Genomic DNA, 19,162 nt, shown 5'->3' with positions numbered 1-19,162 from the left:
CCCTTAACCTGCCGGCTACTCTCTTGCTAATACAACACAATCAATACATGTCTGGCCRTCTCTGCTGCAGGAGGAGCTGACTTGCATTCAACCTTTTGCTCACCAGAACCCACAGGTCTTTTTTTCAAAGCTGCCTTGTACCTAGTCAGTGCCTAGACTATATTGTCACATGGGGTTACTCCATTCCAGAGGCAGGACTCTGCACTTGCTTGTGTTGAATTTCATGAAATCCCTTCCTGCCAGCACATTTCCCAGCCTATCAAGGTTCCTCTGAATAGCAGCCCTATCCTCCCATGTATCAACTACACTGCAGGTTTGCCATTATTTGTGCACTTGCTGAAGGTACACTCTGTCTCAAAGTCCAGGCTGTTAATAAAGATGTTAAGCAGTACTGACACAAGTATCAACCCTTGAGGGACATCACTAGCAACAAGGTGCAAGTTGAACTTTGTACTATTCATCGTAACTCTTTCAGCAGTCCTTACAGTTGCTATGTTCCACTTACTGATCTACGTGTCATCAATTTGGCTATGTATTAGTTAAAATGTTTTCCTTTGTTAGGTGAAGATAACAAAGCTAATCAGATTTATCTTACATTTTTCAGCRAGAGGTTGAATTTATCTATTATAGACATGCATCCAACTCAGTCCCACCACACAACCTTTCAAGGCCACAGTGAGTAATAACCTATCAAAATGTAAGTTACAGGGCAAGTTTAGATTGTGAAAATAATTCTATTTTGCCTAATATGTTTTTGCATAAAGACAAATATAATAGCTCTTGTGATTTTCCAGGTAATCACAGGTTTGGGGAAGAGTGTTGGGAACATATTTGACAATGACAAGAGCCTAGTCTTACCTTTGAGAAGAGAGGACTTCATAACAATCTAAAAGTGTATGAAGAATAAACTTATAATTACTTATTATAATGAGCTCTTTGACCTAGGAAGCAAAATTCTAAACAAAATTTGGAAGCTGAGACTAGACAAGGTCAGATTATAAAGAAAAAACTTTAAAGGAGTTAAAGCAGTAGGAGTTAGTAGTCACAGAAACAATTTTCCCAAAACAATGATGACCTGCTAACATTAGCAAGTCCTTTTCATGTTTGAGTTAGTTAACACCTTGTTCATTCAGGCAGGCCTCCTGTTACCTTTGCTCAATGCATGTATTTCTAAAGTTTTATGCCTCAAAATTTCCTAAGACCCAAAATTCATATATAAGGGAATAGGTCAGATTATTTAATAACCTCTGTGTTTCGGAGTGGTKTGAAATACTTCAAATATAATGTACAAAAAACTAACTATACATATGCAAGTCTTTGTTTCTGAAGTTTCTTGATGTGTCCTTTTTCAGTATTCTATGTGGTCTTAGACATCTCTATCACCCAAAGATACTGTACTTAGCTTCATCCTGGAGAATATCAGCTGAAGAGAGCATATAATGTCATGTGTCCTTACTGCAATTTATTCTCAAATTCAGCATCAACCCTTTCTGAGTAGTGCTAAGAGGAAAAAAAGCAGCATCTCTAGGGGATAAAAGCACCATATACAAGAATTATCTCTAATCTGAAAAACAGGTACACATATTATTCTGAAATATTGAAGTTTTGTAGCATGTTTACACTAAAAATGCTTTGATAACATTATATATTTCTGGATGTAGAAGAAAAACAAATTATGGAAAGATTCAATATTGAGTTCTAAGAAACTTCCATGCTCTCTCTAGAGAGAAAAAGTAGGAAGATATAAAGAACACAGGATTCTCTGAAAACTACATGAAAATAATTGATGGTTTCAATCCCTTATTATGTCAACTTATATTGGGAAAGTTTCCGTATTACAAATCAAGAAGCTTCAAGGAAGCTCTACAGAATAGGGAGTAATTATCTGGACAGAAAATTCGTATCAGTTGGTATCAGAAGTTGGTGYAAGAAACTGGTATAAGTTTTACTATTGTTGCAGACAATGGTTGACAACTATCCTGAAGCGAGACTCATTATTGTCCCTTTATAACCCTCAAATACATGTCCTGTCACCACTGGGCACTTGCTGGTGCTGCTCCATCAACACTCCACTGCCATAGCCTCCTTCTTACTTCTGCTCCCTGCCTGCCATCAGCCTTAGAAAGGCTACAGCCAAGCTAAGAAGTCTGGATGAGCACAGCATGCCTTACCTGACTGGCAGTTCAGAGCACATTCATACAGACCTAGAAAACAAAGAAGGAGAGCAATTACTATCTCTCTATTCAGCTCTGTCAGATTCATTAAAATTTCTGCAGATATTTAAACTAGAACCAMGGAACCACAGCTATGGTTTCTCTCTGCAGTTCTCAGATTGTATATATTAAAGTATAAAATAAGTGTGTCTACTTACACATTCAGAAAGAAGTTGTCACTATTGGTAGTGACAGTGAAAGTACTGTAGTACTTTCAGCTCTCAATCTCATCTCAGAAACAGAATTGGAATGGCAGAGAACAGAACAGAAAGGAAAGGTATTCTGAATATATTTGATTCGTTTCCCAATTTGTGCTCCTGTCACTGAAATCAACCGACATGCTTTCTCTAATAAACAGACTGAAAACTCCTCAGGTGTTTTCAGAGCACAGAAGATATGCTACTAAGAACATATAAACTATAGAAGAACAGCCCTTTTGACAGCAAAGGGGTACTTTTTTTTCTTTAAAGTCATTACTTCAAACCTCCAGCAATTAGCTTTAAAAATGTGACTCACTTCATGGGAGCTATTCAATCTCCTAAAGCAGTTCCCTGCTTAGAGCTTGCCCCTGAGATATTTTGCACTCAGAAATCAACTAGCAGCAATGGAAGCTTACTATCCTACCGAGCCAAAATAATTGGGCTTAACAGACTCTTCAGAAGTTTTTGTATGTGAATACCATGCAGTTGCTGAGGTTTTTAAACAAAAGTGCCCAGTTAAAAGAACATTTTCAATCCCAATCCTCCTGAACTCTAAATTCATAAGTGACTTTCATAGGTCTGTTCATATAGCTTTTCTCAGAAAGATACAACTAATATTAAAGATTTTTGCATGCAAGAGATGAACACAAAAGAAGCAGCTTCCATCAGTTAATGGCAGTGATGAAAAAACACATTCTAGCCTTACTAGGTCCTACCTTTTATGTCTATTCTTGTCTTTAGCTTACAGTTTTAAATTCCTCTTCTTGCAAATAAAATGTTGCCTGGCTCCCAATGAGGAGATGGTAAACAGTTACATCACACATTTTGGTGGCCTTCCACCATCAAAAAAATTTGAGAATCTTAACTTTGCTGATTTCAATGAACAGGCTTATCAACTTTGTCTCTTTCAAATCTTACAACCTTACAAAGACATGCTGAAGTCATGCTGGACTACCTTTTCTTTCAGATAAAGATAATAAAAACAAGCTACAGAAACATGTGGAAGGAAAGGATTCACTGCAGTATGACAAGCCACCACTCAAATATATGCTTTCTTATAGAAAGAGAAGAGCTTTTATTCTCTTAAAACATTCAAAGATCAACTACCATTTTGCCTGATATGTCTCACCACTTTACACACTGCTTTTACACAGATGCAGCCAAATTTCCCAAATCTTCCTCTGGCCAAGGGCACAATACGCATATTTTAAAAAGATGAGGGGAGAGGTGCTGTCACCTGCAGATGATTGCAACTCACTCCCAGGGCTCTACCATACCYTAGCTCGATGGGCATACAGCTGGGTCCTAACAAGACTCAGCAGTTCCTGCCTCAAGAGCAGCTTCTTTCTCTCTTGCTTCTTCCCCACAGCTGTGGGTTCAGATTCCCAAGGGCAACGTGCCAGCCACCCTTCTGCTGCTAGTCACATCATATAGCTTCACTCTGAATAACAAAAGAGTGTTTGTCTTAATATGCCAGATAGCACTTCCTTGTAAACAATGAAAAGATTTAGAAAGACTCCTACATGACTGGTGCCTGAAGGGCAGAACCACAACCACAAAGCATTCCCGTTTACTGACAGTTCTGAAGGGTTAAACTCTGCCATCATTTTGGCATTTCTTCATGGGATTCTTATGGTCAGAAATGAAAATAAAAGGACAACCTCATTAGAAAAATAAAATATTAGTATTTTTTTYTGCTGGAACTCAAAAATATTTGTGGCTTACTCTGAAGCCACATTCATGTTTTTGAAGAAATTAACCATATTAGCAGACAAATTGTGCCACTTGATCAAACAAATAATGCTTTCTGGAAAGGAGGGGAAAAAAAACCATGAAAGCCTGTAATGCTGCTGTCACCTGCACATTAAGACAGTATGTTCTGAAACCATCACACTTAAAATGCTACCTTACAGCAGTCACACATACAGCAAGTAAATCATTCTGTTATATTATGATTAGATACGTAGCACTGCAGGCATTAGCAAAGACTATCAGGTTTTGTCTGAATATACTGCAAGCATTTCAGGTAACTTTTTCTTTTCAGGAAAGATTCCAGGCCAAGTCATAGTTCAGGTAAGTGGAGAAAAGAGCAAATTGCTGTACTTCTAGTCTGAGGCACATGTTCCAGTCATAACTTTTTCTGTTTGAATCAAAAACAGGAAAGAGAATTCTTGAATTTAGTTCTGCTTATTCTGCCTCCTTCCAACTCTAAAGAACTGTCTTCTACCAGATAAGGTTTTCATTGCAAAAAATTTAGCTACCAGATTACAATGTTCTCTTCACATCTCACACACTTCTCTTGCAACAATAGCTTCCAACAAGGTGTTTTTATTGGCATTCAGCTTTACAAGGTATGGTCCCACGAAAAACTGAAATATATATTGTTACGTTCCTCTTAAAAGGATATGCACCAAACCAATACAGACTACTTTATCTAACACTTCTATTTTAACTTCAAGTTCTGGCAAGTGTCCTCTGAAAGCAGATTTCACCCCAAAACCTGCATGCACTAGCTGATTTTTAATGCATATAATTACTATTTTACCTTAAACAAATAAAAAGCTAATAGCACTTCATAGATGTGGCGTAAACTTTATTTAGCCTTTCTTTTAGTTGGGCACACTCCAGTTCTTCATGGAGTGTTATTTAAATACTTACATATTCAGCAGATACATTAAAGAAATCATTCAAACACAAGTAATACACAAAACTTCTACATGCTTTATACTTTACTTGTTTATGCACTCCCTGTATTATCATGCACTGCATTATTCCTGATTGAAATAATGCTGTTCTCAGCAGAACTTAGTTATTAATAACTTCCTTCTATCTAACCAGGAATTTCCTAAATAAGAAAACTGTTTCTTTCCTAAAAGATGAATGAAGACAATATCCCAGATATGGTACAATTAGCTTCCTAATGAGCCCATCAGTAAGCAAAGATTCATAACAGTATTTACTTCAATAGTGCGATTCTTTCATTGGAAGACACCAAAGACCACCTCAAACACTACACACCTTTCAGAGCATGACTCTGAAACTGGCAAGTACTGTTTCCATTTTTCAAAGAAAGTCTCAAAATAAAGCAGTAACACAACAGAACCACATACTTGTCCCACAAAATTCTCTCCCACCATACAGAATGCCTCGCATTTTAGATATACATTTGGATGTGGATTATTTACCATATAGTTAAATCATACTTGGTAAGCAAGGCACTGCTCTTGGAAATTGCATGCTATCCAAGTAGTGGTAGATTTCCCTGAATATAAAATTTTAATAGGTAATACATCTCAGTGTATTTACACAAGTCTCTTAAAGTCATCAGTGTCAGAAATCAATTCCATATAATACTTAAATTGTAAGTCAATGATATCAGTCATATGAGTAAGATAAAAAATTGACTCTAGAATAAACCACAGTTAAAAGCAACTCTTTTGTATCAATTTTGATCCAAGATAAAAGCAACTCTTTTGTATAAATTTTGATCCAAGACAAGCTAACTCTGATGCTAACAAAACATAATAACCCCTACTTGCATCTGCTGGCTCCCATCTATGCATAATCTCTTCCCTTGTGGGAAGTAGTGAGGACGTTGTTCAACGACTTGCACAGCTGAGTTGTGAGCACCTCCAGGGAGAGATTCCAGTTTCTCTTAGCAACTTGTTCCAGCATTTGGCCACCCTCAGGATAAAACAATTTTTCCCAACATCCAGTTGGAACTTCCCATGTTCCAACTTGTGTCTGTTGCTTCTGGTCCTACTACTGTGTACATCCAAGACGACTCTRGCCCTACTTCTCTGTATCCCCTGATCAAGTAGTTGTAGACAGTAATAAGGTCTCCCCTACCCTTCTCTTCTCCAGGTTTAACAGATCCAGTTCTCTCAGCCTCTCCTTATTTATAATGTGCCCCAGCCCCCGATCATTGTGGTGGCCTTGGCTGGACTTGCTCCAGTATCTTCCTTGTACTGGGGAGCCCAAAACTGCATATAGACTCCAGATGCAGTCTCACAAGTGCTGAATAGAGGGGAAGGATCACATCCCTGGGCCTGCTGATTACACCAAGTTGGCCTTCCTTGCTGCAAGGACACACTGCTGACTCGCATTCAACTTGATGTCCACCACAGCCCCAGATCTTTTCCTGCATAGCTGCTTCCTAGACAGTCATTCTGCAGCCCATATTTTTGCAGAGGTTTATTCCACCCCAGATGCAAGACTTTATATGTGCTTCCACTGCACTTCAGGAGGTTTCTGTCATCCTATTTCTCCTGCCTATCTAGGTCTCTTGGAATACCAGCACTGTGTATTTACCACTCCCCCCACTTTGGGGTCATCCACAACCATCCTATCATCTAGCATGTTACTGAAGACATTAAACAGTACTGGCCCCAATACTGATTCCCGAGGGATGCCAGTAGGTACTGGCCATCAACTGGACTTTGCACCACTGATCAAAGCTCCGACATTATTGTCTACTTATCCAGACCATATTTCACCAATTTGGTGATAAGGAGACTACGGGAGACTGACTCCAAGGCCTTGCTAAGGTCAAGGTATACTACAGCCGCTCCTCAGCCTTTGTCCACAGTGCCAGTTACTTCATCAAGAAAGCAATGAGGTTATTCAGGCATAATGAATCTATGTTGGCTGCTCCCAATCACTTTCTTGTCCTTCATGTCTTTAGAAATGGCTTCTAAGAGGATTTGCTCTGTAACCTTCCGTACTGGGCACAAATTGCAGAGTTTATGTAGCAGGGGACTGCAGGGATGATCTATATGTGAACAGGTCAGGAAAGCACCATGCGCCTATCACAACTAATTCCAGCCACCTCTAAAACTAATGTAAACAATCCATCACGCTTCAAAACTTCAATTAGCGCAGCACATGGAACCTCTGCTTAAACATACTTAAGAAAGAACAGCCATCACTCAGGGAAGAGACAAGTGAAGAGACATGTTTGGAGAAATGTGAGGAGACACTCTTGGGGAGACATATGGTAGAGATGCATTTGGAAACATGCAAATGAAAAGACTGCTGAGGAGACATGTGACCGGAAACATGCTCTTGGAAAGAGGTGCTCCACGCCAAAGGGAGGGAGTCCCCTGAAAGGACTATAGCCCATGGGTGACCCATGATGGGGCAGGTATACCCCTGAAGAGACTGCAGCCTGTGGAAAAAGCATGCTTGAGCAGTGACACAGTGAAGCACAAAGGAGCAGAGGAAACCCAGTAAGAAACACAGAGCAGCCAAAAGAAACCTTACACACATGATTCCAACCTCCTGCATTGCCCATCGCTTCACTGAGAGACAGCAATTTGCAGTGGAAATGAGAAAAGTTGAGACTAAGAAGGGAAAGATAGGTGTCTGGCTTAAATTGAGCCTGGAAAAGGGGAGGGAAAAGTGTTTGTTTAAGTGTTTGTTTTTGTAATTGTCAATATCCAAATTAGTAATTAAAATTTTCTGCTAACTGGCAATAAATTAAATTTAGTAAAAGCTCCCTAAGTCAAGATTGTTCTGCTCACAACACCTTTGCAGGGGCTGAGGTTACATTGACTGGCCAGTAGCTACCTGGATCCTCCTTCTTATCTTTCTTTAAGATGTGTGTGATATCCCCCTTTTTCCCTCCCATCAACAGAAACCTCCCCAGTCATCATACCTTTAGAAGATGATAGAGAGACACCTCACAAGGATGTTAGCCAGCAACTTCAGTACCCTTGGATGCCTCCCATCCGGTCCCATGGACTTGTGTATGTCCAAGGGGGCTAAGTGATCCCTAACTCATTCTTCCTTTACCATGTGTACTGCTTCATTCCAACACATTCTGCTAGCAGGCTCAGAGACCTGGGAGCCCTGAGGGCAAACCTTACTACTGAAAACTGAGGCAGAAAAGGCACTGAGTATCTCAGCTATCCTAGAACTCTGCATTTAATCTTAAAATGTTCCATGCTACCCCAGCACTATTGTCAGTGACCTCATGGAAGAGCAGCATGGGGTAATAGTTTGAGGGCCAACAAGCCTTAGCAAGCCAGTGTCAGACAAAACTGCAAAACATATAGAAACTTGTTAAGAAAACCAAGAGTTAATATGAAGCATAATTTAATCATAATCAACATGCAGAAAGATCCAATCATCTGAATAGAAGAAAGGACACAAAACAAAACTTCCCAAAGAATACAGCTACCATGCAAACAGAGCAGCACAATGTTCATATTTACTAAATCCCAAAGTCATAGTCAAGTGACCTCTAGTCAAGACTTTATACTAAGATGAGAATTATGCAGATTACAGCTGCAGTAGTATTATGCCTTAAAGAACATAAATAAGGTATGGAAAAAAAAATTAAAGGAGCTAACTTAAAAAAGAGAGAGAGCAATCCTTTTGAAAAGTGAGCATTCTAGGTTATTCAATAGCAATCTTAAGCAATTTTTGTCAAAATACCAGAAGATATCTACGTATTTTCTGTATTTTCAGAGACTAATTTACTTTCATATGCTGCTATATAAGTCTTCACAGAAAATAAAGCAGCAGAAAAGTTTTCTGGTGGCTAGGCCCCCTTACCACCCTAAATCTTTGTTCAGACTCACCCCCCCAAAATAAAGAAAAGAAAAAAGAAATGAGAGAATCACAGTCTTATTTTCTTAGCAGTTCAACTAGACCCATTCTGACAATCTTCCCATCCCCTAATGGATACTCCAGTAGTATCTAACAGAACAATCACTTTTAAAAGTATTTACCAACTTTAAAGCTCTCCTTCTGATGACCCTTCATCTGAATGTGTGGTCCCTTCAGCATAACTACCATAAAGCAGCACAGTTAAACCGACAGTTCTTTTATTATCATAATAAACAATTTCACTAACTACCTAGCAACTCACACAGATTAGAACTCCAGTTGAGTAATTAGAAGCCATAGTAGCTGAACTAAACAGAAAGRTCCATTATCTGTGTGTTTTAGTACAAAATTATGAAACAGTAGCATTGAGATGTGTATGGTTAAAAAGTAATTCCTGATATGCTTACTGTATCTTGCAAAAATACAGAAAAGATGATGGTTAAGCATTCACACAGTCAGCAGTGTATCTTATGGAACAGTGGTTATTAAATGCAACTGTTTGCTTCAAACTAAATGAAATCATCTTCAGTCTCAACAGCACTTGAAGGCTTTCAACTGAATACCCAGCTTTAGAGGGGAAAAAATACATATATATTTCAATAAAGAGTATGAATAAGTTCACATAGGTAAATTTGGCAGAATCATGGTTTGAAATAGGGCTTACCAACTGAGTGACAGCTTCTACCACTGGAAGTTTGTGGGGAGAAAAATAATTCAAGAGGGATCTACWATGTTTGACTTCTCAGACTTGAGAAGATGCACAGAAATGGTGTCAGTACCAAATACCAATCATAACTGCAAATCAGATTGCAGTTCCTGAAACTGAAAGCCTTCAGCAGAGCATTTTCYACCAAACATTTCACACTGGCACTTGAGGATAATTTAAGATGATTTCATTTAGCCTGAAGCTTTAATGTCTACCTTCCCATTTTGTCTCCCTTCAGAACACAAACTATTTGGGACATGAATCTCTCTTTCATCATGTCATCATCTGTACATGAGGAAAAAAAAGGGAGGAGAGGGAGTTCAATTGTCTGGGTATTAAGCATTGTTCTAATAGTGAAAATCACTAATGGCTTTTCCACATAGCACAGAATTCTGGGGCCAGTGGCCAGAAGAAGCTCGTTCTTCTCTCTGACATGACTGTAACACTGTTAAAAGCAAACAGGAAGCAGAAAGCTCTTAGGCACCAAAAGAAGACCTTAATGAAAAAAAGGGAGAAAAAAAAATCCAAATAGCATATGATTTGGGGAAGGAGGCAGGTAATAAAGCGAACAGACTAAAGAGAGCAAGTAACGGGAAAGATGGGCAAAGCTGGATGATCAAACCCCATATGAAATCAAATATCTCTAGAGTCTTCAGAACCCTCTTGGCAGTTGTTTATCTTTGCAGTTTCTGATTATACTCACCATTTTCCTCAACTGTGTGTTTGTAAATATTGAATTTAGCTTGTTGAACTTCACACATTCACTGTCAGTCTGATTTTAGATCAGGAAATTCGTGTGTGAAAACTGCGCTTCATGCAACAAATGAGACAGTCACCCTGATCCCACACACATTTAAGAAGATAATGCCTGCAGAACAGAACTCTTGGAGAAGCAGATCCAATGCTTAACATCTACCCTTCAGTGTTTCAGAGGTGGAAGGAAAAGCAACTCTTTCTACTCACATTAGGAGGAAAAATTTATTAAGGTGCTCATGTTCCTGCAAGCACCAAGCTGAAAGAGATCAGAAACGATTAAGGTACCTGTGTACTCACCACACTGTCTAGTCACAGCTTTTCTGGTTTTCCTCTCACACATTTCTCTGAAAGGCAGCACATATCCTGCAATGTGAGAAAGCATAAACTTAGTTTCATTCTATGTTTTCTTAGCACAGTCACTTCTACCAAATGTAGATATTTCAGCCTTCCTTCAACCCACCCTGACTCTATCTTATTGGTCTCTTTCTTCCTTGTCTCAAACAACCCTATATATTACATCAATACTGCCTTTCTGTCTCCCCCTACAGATGAAGATCACTGTCAGCTCAGTCTAACTAATATGCCTGAGCTGACCATCACAAGATCTGCTCAGATCAAAGCCCCAGCTTTCCTCAGTAAAATCTCTCCCTCTCCCTCTCCCTCTCTCTCTCTCTCTCTCTCACACACACACACACATTATGTACATAATGTTAAAGCCAATTAAAGCTATTTTTCTTCCAGATGCTAATAAGGGAAGAAGTCTGTTTTTTTCTGTTTTTAACTGAGAATGGAAAGAAAGGAGGAGAAAGAGAAAGCATGAGGACTCAGATTTACTTTCTGGGTCCATCTGCACTTTCCTTCCCTCTCTCTCAGGTTCCCATGTGCATGGATTACAAAGAACTTGCTCTGCTCAGAACTCTCCATTGAATTCAATGTGGAAAATAGCTCAGCCAGTAATCTTTCTTCAGTAGTCCCCTTTCTTCCAGTTCTCTCTGCATCTTACACCTTCTTTCTGCCCACACAGGTCTTCTTTTCTAGTTACTTATGCTAACAGTAAAGTTTCCTCCTCAGAGGATCCTTCCAGAAACAATGTCAGGCAAAACTGGCAGTTTTTCATTTCAAAGTCAGAGTGAAGAAAAACAACTCAGATGGACAAACATGATCCACAGTTGCTTGTGACAACAGAGTATAGAAGCAGTCCAGAAACTTTAGGTGGTGTAAGATGTTTATATACTTATTTGAAAACGTGCCTAATAGGTAGTGAAATCTGTGAGGATTCACTCACTCGTTCTTTCTCTTTTATTGGTAGATGTATTAAATCATTATGGACAGCATTTTCAAATGCACTCAGCACTGGCTTTAACTCTATTCCTGTTAGGTCAAACACAAACATAAAAAAGCCTTGCTTGCTAGTGACAGGGGCTGTTGCTCTCACTAGCACAGGCTGCCTGGCACAAAAAAATATATATATTTTTTTTCACTTCAACTTGATTSTGTGAAATGAAATCATTTTCTCAGCTAAAGAAAGCTTCAAGCATTTGTGTTTTTAAAGATTTTTTTTTATCATTGGGCCTTTAGTTTGAGCTTCCTTTTATTGTCAGTGTTGTGGCATCACACAAGAATAAATAGAAGCTTTACAAACACGGCCTCTAGAAAAAAGGATGATAAAAGGTGAGGAGATGAATCCAAACAGTTAGCATGTTAAGACAAAGACACTATACTCTTACTACGTTCTATGCATTTGATCCCCAATACTTCATTTGAAACTTCTGCCTTTTGTCTACATAATTTTTAGTAGCCCTTTCCTGTTATACATATATGAGCAAACCACTGCTTTTTCTAAGTGTTACTAGAAGTTTCCTGACAAGTTTTTAAATCATGTTAGAATACAGAGCTCTAGCTGTAGTTCAAAGAAAAGAGAATCCCAGAGGTTTCCAGGTCTAATTAAAGAGGAAGAATGGGCAGGAATGAACTCACACTAGTGAGAACTTGAGTTTCAAGTCTCAGATGTGTCTTCCTGGAGGACAGCAAACAGGTTTCTTGGTCTCTTAGCTGTCCATAACTATTGGGGAAGTAGTAATAATCAGTACAACACCATGAACAAAAAAGTGCTAAATCAGAATCAAGGATTTTAAATTGCAGTGTAAATAGGTGTTATAAATATTCAGTTATACTCCCAAACATGTTTTTATAGCAAGGTCCTCAAAGGAGAGCTTACATTCCTTCAAATGATGGTTCATGGTGAAGAAAATTAGATCAGATAACAGAACTTGTTGCATTCTCCAACCATCCAGCTCCCTTGCTAGATTTGCCAGCCCTGAGTTGGATTATCTAATCCCCTAAATTCCTGCTCTGACCAGCTTAGAATATTACAGACAAACTGACTCTATTTTAGGTAAATGAATGAGCCTGAGACATTTCACGAACTGATCAACTGAAAGATGCATCCTTGGCTGCTTAGGAGTGGCAACATCTACCAAAGCCATCAGACATCAGTCACATGTTCAGTCTGCAGAGATCAATGAGGGCCATCCACATGTATTTTAAGTCACTACAAGATTAAGCCTGAAACCAACAGTTTAGATGGAAAGAATTAAATGCAGTAAAAATAATATACATGTAGAGATTTTGCATGCTTCTCCATCTCTAGATTTCTTAACAGAATTTTATACTGATATAGGTTGTTATTGCTCCTTCTGGAAATGCAAATTTACTGACTTTTTACGAGAACTGTGGTTTTCAAGAAAACTACTATGGTGCTCTAAACTAGCTTCTAAAAATTGATTGACAATATATCTTTCAAGATGTTTGTATTTAGTTCAAGTTAATACTTACTTTACCCAGTTCTCTAGATCTCTGTTATGCCTCTCCATTGCAATGAAAGCATATCTACCTCTTTTCAGCAGATCCTCCCATTTAGGTGCAAGGAATATTTGCACCCTACTGCCACCCCCTTAGTTGTTCCATTGACTGCACATAGTTTCCAAAGCACTCCTTTAGCTAGCTGTTTTAATGCCAGAGTTAAAACATCAGCTACTATTCATAAAGAACAGCATAAAAATCTTTATGTTAAAATGCCCTCACTCCTCAAAGAAACAGTGCAGACAGACAGCCATTTTATTCAGTCTTATGCTACCAGACAAGAGTATAAATCCTTAAGTAAAAAATATGAAATTGTTGAATTTTGGAATGTAGAAACATCTTTCTTTTTCCATCAAATAGTCTTCAGGGTGTAGTAATGACCACTTCCTGTACACTGGAAACACAGTAGATAAAATTACTAGCATATTATGTTTCTCAAAAGCAAATAAAAGTATCCGTTCAAACTAACTGCTTGGTGACCTTATCTTTCACATTTGCATAAACAGCACCAAATGCCAAGGAGAAACACAAGCAGCATGGGAACCAAGGCCATTTTGCTGCTCCTATATGACATAGTCTAGACTTGGACAAGGAAAACAATTGTATTAAGTGAACGAACATCTGCAAGCTCTTCATCTCCAAAGATAAAGCATCATTCCAAACATGTGAGGTGAGGAGGGAGTCCAAAGTAAAAAGCAAATCAGAGCCACAATGCCACCCATTACAGTGCTCACAGAAGTCTGCCTTGTAATAGAGCTGCTGAATTTGATGAGGCTATTTCTATGCAGAGCTTGGCACAAGGTCAGTAACAGAAGGATAATGGTACCAAGAAACAAGAACAGGCAAGTCTGCAGATCAAAATAGCATGAAAATTCACAAGCACCTTTACATTATAGCTAGTGATCTTGAATTGTACCCATATGTGGAAGTGCAAAACTGCTTTTGCTCATGCCAGTAGACACTTCACTACTTCACTAATTAATATGCTCATTCTGGTAATGCTTCTGGCTTCCCAGATGGGATGATGGGGAGCAGAAAGCAGCACCCAGAGGCTTTTATTCCTGAAGCACACCTCACAGCCTGTTCAGATCACCAAAGCCATCTCCAACTCAACAGCTCTCCCACAATCCACAATACAATCCTGTGATCCCACACAAGGATCTCCACATCCCAACTCCTTCTTCTTCTGGCTCTCAGACACGGCACACAAATTAAAGTCATGCTGTAGACAAGCTTCCTCTTCCTCTTCCATATTTAATATTACACCCAGGAACAGAATCTAAGGCTATATTTTTATTAGGCAGGTTTCCTAAGCACAGAGATCATCCTGAGCACTTCCCTTGTCTGTCCTTCCACAATTTTTCAATKATCTGGACGAAGTGACAGAGTGCCTCCTCAGCAAGTTTGCTGATGAAATCAAACTGGGAGGAATGCCTGATACACCAGAGGGCTATGCTGGCATTCAGAGAGACCTAGACAGGCTGGAGAGTTGGGCAGAGAGGAACCTCATGAGGTTCAACAAGGGCAAGTGTAGGGTCCTGCACCTAGGAAGGAATAAGCCCATGCACCAGTACAAGCTGGGGGCTGACCCTCTGGAGAGCGGCTCTGCAGAGAAGGACCTGGGAGTGCTGGTGGACAACAAGCTGWCTATGAGCCACCAATGTGTCCTTGTGGCTAAGGCGGCCAATGGTATCCTGGGGTGCATTAGGAAGAGTGTTGCCAGCAGGTCAAGGGAGGTGATCCTGCCGCTCTACTCAGCCCTGGCGAAGCCTCATCTCAAGTACTGTGTCCAGCTCTGGGCTCCCCAGTACAAGAGAGAGATGGAGCTACTGGAGGGAGTCCAGCGTAGGGCTATGAAGATGATCAGAAGGCTGGAGCATCTGCCCTMTGAGGAACAGCTGTGAGAGCTGGGCCTGTTTAGCCTGTGGAAGAGAAGACTGAGGGGGGATCTTATCAATGTCTGTAAGTACCTGAAGGGAGGGTGTCAAGGGGATGGGGCTAAACTCTTTTCACTTGTCCCATACGAAAGGACAAGAGGCAATACGCAAAAACTGAAACACAGGAAGTTCTGCCTGAATATGAGGAGGAATTTCTTCCCTGTGAGAGTGACAGAGCACTGGACCAGGTTGCCTAGAGAGGCTGTGGAGTCTCCTTCTCTATTCAGATATTCAAAACCCACCTGGATGCAATCCTGTCTAACACGCGCTAAGTGATCCTTCTTGATTAGAGGGGTTGGACTAGATGATCTCCAGAGGTCCCTTCCAACCTTACCAATTCTATGATTTTATGAGTCTATGAAATTTTGAACTCTTTTGCTGACTATGGGTAAATTCGAGAGCATTAAGATTATTCTGTTTTTTCAAGTCTTGTGAAAAGAAGTTATTAGGCAGGTGAGGAAGAACCCCTAGGATCTCACAGAGAACACCACCGTTCATTACTATCTAATCACAAATATAACCTGTGAATATAACTCTTGTGAATTTGCGTGGTTCTGCGGTTCATAGAATAGCAGCTTGTTTTCTTTGCAACAATGGAGCAGAAAGAACATGCATGTTCTCTGCATGTTCTTCTACATCTTCCACCCATTCATCCTTAACTCTGTTCTATCAGTTGTCAAACTCCTACTTAGTACAGAGAGCCTCCAGGGAGTCTCAATGGAGATGGACAAGACTGTCATGGAGGCAGCTACATCCTCTTCCATTCAGGTGAGAAATGAGTTACTTCAGAGTCTAAAGGAGGCTAATCTAAGCCACTGTCATTAATACAAGTAGAATAAACATTTTAATTACATATAAAAATACTTCTGAGCTTTACATCACTGACATAACTTGTCCACAGCCTCAAAATTYGGTGGATATACACTAGCTTTCAGTTTTCTCTTAAACCACTCAAGGGTTTTATTTAATGTGCAGAGATGTACATTTCTGCTGCAAGGCACAACAGCAGAAGCCAAATGTCTTTGACATCACCAACTACTGAGAAAGTAGTACCCACTGGATAGTGGAGGAACAAGCAAGGTCTGTCTAAAATCCTAGCAATAAGCCATGCCTTCCATTTTACTCCCTTTACTTCTCCACTTTACTCCCTTTACTTCTGTGTCTGTTCCCTTAGATGCAGGTATTTCTCACCATCATCAGTTGCCACAGAAGAACAGAACTCTGAAATCAAATTAGACATCTGGAAAGGAACAGCGTTTATCCCCAAAGAGCTAAATAATGCTAATACTGGGAAAAGAATTCAGCAGTCATTTGCTAATATTTTATTTGTATATATCTAAAAAGGGCTCTGGCACATTCTGAGTGCATGTGACTGATGTATGCTCCCTATTAAGCTCTGTAGAAATAACAAATCTTTATGCACACCTTCATACCAAGGAGAACCCCTTTTCAGAAAAGCAAAGGGAAGTTGAATTTTCCAAGATAAGGGGATAAAGAAAATAACCTCAGGAAACATATTCCATGAGCCTCTATTCAGAATCTCTTTGTGGCCCATTCACACAAGAAGCAAAAAATTGTCCTCTGCCTACCCTTCTCTCTCACACACCAGAATGACAAATTTTAGGTTGTTGCTGTTGGTTTTAAGTTTTTTATAGGAGGCTGGCATGACTGGTTTAAGCTAAAACTGCTAGATTTACTCTAAAGGCAAAGCAATAAAATAGACAATTATGTATAATTCTGTTTTCTTGTGCTAATTGTAAAAAGAAGATCATAAAAGAACACTGAATGATGTTAAGTTTGTAAAATCTTCTAGCCTTCCACATTTCACATTCATAACAAGTTGGAAATGGAAGGTATACATACAGGATGTATACAAAATTAAAGGGAAAATTTAATTTTGCTTTGTAATTTCCTCGAGTTATAACTGTTATAGACACAGCATGGATAAGAAGCATGCCTGCTGATGGAAAAACCAGAGATTAGAGAGTATAGGGGTTTGTTTGCCTCTTCCGTTGCTTCTTTTTAGGCTGACTAAAGTCASAATTTAGTAACTGAAGGACAAGGCTTCCTGCCCAGAGTTCATCAATTTTCCTGTTTCTCTAGGAATTCTGTTTGCTTTTTAGCAGTCGATTTGTTATGGAATGGCATAAAAAAAATGGGTAGAAAGTAATTCTACATAATTTTGCAACACAGAATCCATAAATTCATGTCTTTTTTGCTTGGCCCATGGAATTAATCTGTATACGCTAGATCTTTAATCTCAGCTGTAATTTTACACATCATAGTTAAAAGTTGTTTTAAAGTAAGTGTATTTCTATAGGATCCTTCCAAGTCAGTACAAATAAAAGGTGTTTAAAACCTATAAAATCTGAATGAATACAATCACTTAACAGAGTATTCCTTATTACTTGGTACCTGGAAAAAGTCTTTTAAGAGTCTATGTAGAAAAATCTGAATGAGAAAGGATGTAGAAGAGGGGAAAAAATGAGAATCCTAATGACTGCATCACTTCAGAGGACAGGATGAAGAAGGGCAGTGAGTGGTAAAGCTTCACTGCTCCTAAGTCTCTGTAAGACAAGGAGAGTGCAGAAGGAGCTACAGAACGGACACAAGAGCTTCACGGAGAGCAGGAATTCCTGCAGTGCACAAAAGTCTTCTGTGGCAGCAGCAGGTCTCCATGTCTTACTGAGAGCTGGGTAAATGATTAACATCCCAGCCTGCTGCTTAAAAGTCTATTTTCTGCTTTTACTGGATGAAGGTGTGTGGTCTGCAACTTCAAAAGCAGCAGCTCTGATTTACTCAAACCTGTGAGCATGAGATGCACAAAGACTGGGTCTTCTGCCCACACGGAAAAGAGATTAAAAGAAAATAACTAGGGTAGGAAATATACAACAAACATGATGCAGCATGCTCCGATTTCTTGATATTCGGAGAACGCTAAACAGAAGAACTAACAGCCTCCCATCTGTATGTGAAATACGAGAAGGGGGGGGGGAGTTAGTGATATTTTCTAACAGTAGATGGTTTAGGAGGTTTGTGGAGGGCAAGATGCTAATTCCCCAAAGTATGTGGTTCAGGGACTTGCGGGACGGCAAAAACTTCATTTTCCAAAATAAAGACAGAATAAAGATTGCAAGTCACTTCAGGAAGAAATCTCAGTTTGCAGCTGGAGTCCATTTCTGCATCAAGCATTTAGAGCATACGGTAAAAAACAAACAAACAAACAAACAAACAAACAAAAACTAATATTCCCTGGTTGTTAAAAGTTTTTAAAAAGAGTGAGTCAAGAATGCGAGTTCGCGGCGGCGCAGCGGTTCGGGCGAAGGCGCCTGCCAGGCCCGCGGCAGGTTGCCGGTACCCGCCTGAAGCCGGGCTCGACCTCCGAGGAACTCCTGGAGATCGCGGACTGGGCAAACGGCCACCGCCGGTGCCTCAGCGGCATGGCTGTACCGGGGGCTGCCAGTCCCGGGGCCCCGGAAAGCAGCTGCTGGCGACGCCCGCCCCACCTGCCCCCTCCCCCAGCACCCAGGAGATCTGCCAGCCGCGGGGGGGAAGAGAGGCTGACTGGGGGCAGCGGATACTTACCCGGCGAGGACAGAGACCAGCGAGTCTCGCAGCAGGGGCCGGGGCGGGCCGGCGGGCGAAGGGCGCTCGACAGCCCGCGGCGGGCCCCACACAGCGGCTGCGCCTCCGCGGCGGGCAGGTGGGCGCAGCCCCATGGCGCCAACAGCGGCAGAGCGCCAGGCCCCTCCCCCCGTCCCCCTCCTTCCCGGCGGCGGGCGGAGGCGGCTGCAACGGCTGCGGGGGGAGGGTGCCCGGGGGCGTCGGCGGCAGTGCGGTTGCTTCCCGCCTCGGGGCGGCGCGATTCGGACGGGC

At 40.5% G+C, this 19,162-nt stretch overlaps 1 long non-coding RNA gene across 1 annotated transcript; it reads right to left on the bottom strand.

Moving 5' to 3' along the window:
• Nucleotides 1–2,176: 2,176 nt before the first annotated feature.
• Nucleotides 2,177–19,002, bottom strand: LOC146593160 (uncharacterized). The gene is made up of 3 exons (XR_014896447.1): nt 18,872–19,002; nt 10,785–10,850; nt 2,177–2,204 (listed from the first exon to the last, which is right to left on the bottom strand). It is a non-coding gene; the product is annotated as an uncharacterized LOC146593160 (long non-coding RNA).
• Nucleotides 19,003–19,162: the final 160 nt, after the last annotated feature.

The sequence above is a fragment of the Rhea americana genome, unplaced genomic scaffold, assembly GCF_003343005.1.
Source record: "Rhea americana isolate MKP2758 unplaced genomic scaffold, rheAme1 scaffold_302, whole genome shotgun sequence".
Classification (NCBI taxonomy): Eukaryota; Metazoa; Chordata; class Aves; order Rheiformes; family Rheidae; genus Rhea; species Rhea americana.
This window is presented reverse-complemented; position numbering and strand designations above follow the sequence as displayed.